Raw genomic sequence first — 2,860 nt, 5'->3', positions numbered from 1 at the left:
AGGGGAGGAGAGGAGGGGAGGAGAGGAGAGGAGAGGAGAGGAGGAGAGGAGAGGGGAGGAAAGGAAAGGAGAGGAGGAGGAGGAGAAGAGAGGGAGAGGAGAGGAGAGGGGAGAGAAAAAGGGAGAGGAGCAGAGAGAAAGGGGATGAATAGGTTGGTCGCTAGTGAAAGATGAAGCACCTCACAGATTGTGTCTGAACAGCCCTCTCCCCGGGGCAGTGTGCAGTAGTTTGTTTTGTGGCCCTAACTAAGCCCATCAATCACCACCAGTTTCACCGCAGACAGGGAAGAGATACACTACCACTAACGGCTACCTGATAACCTGCAGACTACCAGCGCACTTCTTCCACACAAAGCCACCGAGGACACTAAAACCAAAGTCCTTATGGCCCTTAACGCATCCTCCTCCCCACTGAGGACAGACCCACTGTGCTCAGGACGGCCCTGTGTGTGTTAATGCCAGTGTGGTGCATGAACTAGTTCAAAAGAACTAGTTCATTGAACAAGTTAATTTGTCTATGAAGTTTGAACTGAACGTAACATATTTTTTCACTAAAGAACTTGAACTTGAACTAGTTCAGATGTTGTGACATTCTGAATTGATGCTTAGGTTCAGATTACATGTTTATTAAATAGTTACTGCCTTAGTTGTGATGAATGAAACAGTTGTACAAATAATATCCACAACAATTTGAGATTGTAGTAATAGGCAGCAGGTAATGGAGAGGATTTGTTTAAAAAGATAAGCACAGAATACTCACTCCAACAGTTTTTCTTCTTCTTCTTCGGTTCTTCTGTTAATGAACTGAACATGAACTAGTTCAAAACTGAATTGGTTGAACTATGAACGTGAATTTATTCATTTTCTTTTGTATGAACTGAACTTACGTTGAACTACGTGCAAGTTCACGTGAAGTGCGAACTTGCACAACACTGGTTAACGCGGCCTCTGTCCTCTCCAGCCAACAGCAGCTGTCGAGGCCTGTGTTTGAACGGCGGGCAGTGCCAGGTAAGCCTCCTCCTCAGTCTTACCCCCAGTGGTTACGTCAGTATCACTGTCTCCAGTCACATTGCGGCCTTGTTTTCTTTGTTCGTGTCTCGACTTCTGCCCGTGTTGCTGATTGAAGAGGAGTATTAAGCTGTCTCGCTATCAATTAAAAATAATGAAAAGGTGCTGCCTGGGGCAATGGTTCTCCAACTACAAGCACTCTTTGTCCTGGCAATTCTGCACAACTTCAATTCTAAATTCTTGCTGCGAGGATAACATTATTAGAATTTAACCTAGCTACTCAAAGTATCCACCATACTATACATACAGTACATGCCACCATATTAGAAGAACAGAATCATGCACGTATCTGATCTCAGAATTCATTTTTAATGAAGTGATTTATGATATTCAAAGGCACTTGTGAAGACTAGGTTTTGCAGATCCCTACTCTTTAATGTCTAGCATGTGACACCATTATAATCATCATCATCTTCATCATCCTCATCCTCATCCTCCTCATCCTCATCCTCATCCTAATCATCCTCACCGTCATCTGCCATCTACTGTTTCTGTCTGTCCACACATCGTGAACACATGAATCTGGTATATATATAGGTATATTTAGTTAGTATAGATGTTATATATTGTCATCATAGTATCCCTAACTAATCTGCTACCCTCCCACTTTAGGACCTGGTTTCAGGATCCAAGTGCGTGTGCCAGACTGGTTTCACTGGGAAGTTCTGTCAGACTGCGGCCGGTGGCTGTGACAGCGCCCCCTGTCTGAACGGAGGACAGTGTGTGGAGAGGGACGGCCAGGCCACCAGCTGCACCTGCCCACTGGGACACTCAGGGTCCTTCTGTGAGGTGGGTGTGCTCAAAGACGTCCTCCACGGGCCATGCGTGGCTGACACCCGCCATCGGTGTGTGAATGTGTGCATGAATGGGTGAATGTGCGGCAATATTGTAAAGCGCTTGGGGTGGCCACTGGTTAGAAAGTGCTTTATAAATGCAGTCTATTAACCATTTACATTGCAATTGATACCTTAAAATACACTTTTGTTTTCTGTCGTTGAGGTTCACTTGTCACTCATCAACCAAACGGCCCCTGGCCCCTGATTAGACCAACCATCACAACCATCACAACCATCACAACCATCACAACCATCACAACCATCACAACCGTCACACCCATCCAACCGTCCAGGCTCTGAGTGACGCACAGACCTGATCCACACAACGACGTGAGAACGTGTCCGGTGATAGACAGTGTGTTCGTTCCTCTGTTCCAGGTCGTGTTGGACCTGTGCAGTCCCAACCCGTGCCACCTGGGGGCGCCCTGCAGCAGCGTGGACGGCAGGTTCCTGTGCGCCTGCCAGACGGGTTTTACGCCAACAAATGCCTCAGTCTCATGGACCCGTGCATTGGTCAGCATTGTCCAGGTAATACAGATGGATAGAGGAATACAATATGACACAGTGTCAGAATTTGTGTGTGTGTGTGTGTGTGTGTGTGTGTGAATGTGTTTTACTTGCATTTGTGCATGTAAGTGATTTTTTCTTCCGCTCTCTCTCTCTCTCCCTCACCCTCCCTCTCTCCCTTCCTCTCTCCCCCTCCCCCTCCCTCTCGCCTCTCCCTCCCTCCCCTCCCCTCCCCCTCCCTCCCCTCGCCTCTCCCCTCCCCTCCCCCTCTCCCTCCCCCTCCCTCCCCTTGCCTCTCCCCTCCCCTCCCCTCCCCTCCCCTCCCGCCCCCCTCCAGGAGCCGTCTCAGACTCTGTGCAGGCCGGGGGGATGAGCTTCTACCTGGCTCTGGTGGGCGTGTCGGCGCTGGTCACCGTGTGCTGCTGCAGCGCCTGCGCCTTCCTGTTGTC

General features: G+C 49.0%; 1 pseudogene across 1 annotated transcript in view; it reads left to right on the top strand.

Annotated features, from left to right (window-relative positions):
• Positions 1-2,860, top strand: part of LOC311341605 — an 8,303-nt pseudogene that overhangs the window by 5,079 nt on the left and 364 nt on the right. Inside the window, exons 4-7 of the transcript XR_014684120.1 lie at positions 962-1,008; positions 1,681-1,857; positions 2,283-2,409; positions 2,749-2,860. The exon at positions 2,749-2,860 is cut by the window's right edge and continues 364 nt beyond it. The product of XR_014684120.1 is annotated as an uncharacterized misc_RNA (transcript). The remainder of the gene's footprint in view (positions 1-961; positions 1,009-1,680; positions 1,858-2,282; positions 2,410-2,748) is intronic.

The sequence above is a fragment of the Micromesistius poutassou genome (assembly GCF_964030765.1).
Source record: "Micromesistius poutassou genome assembly, chromosome: 4".
Classification (NCBI taxonomy): domain Eukaryota; kingdom Metazoa; phylum Chordata; class Actinopteri; order Gadiformes; family Gadidae; genus Micromesistius; species Micromesistius poutassou.
This window is presented reverse-complemented; position numbering and strand designations above follow the sequence as displayed.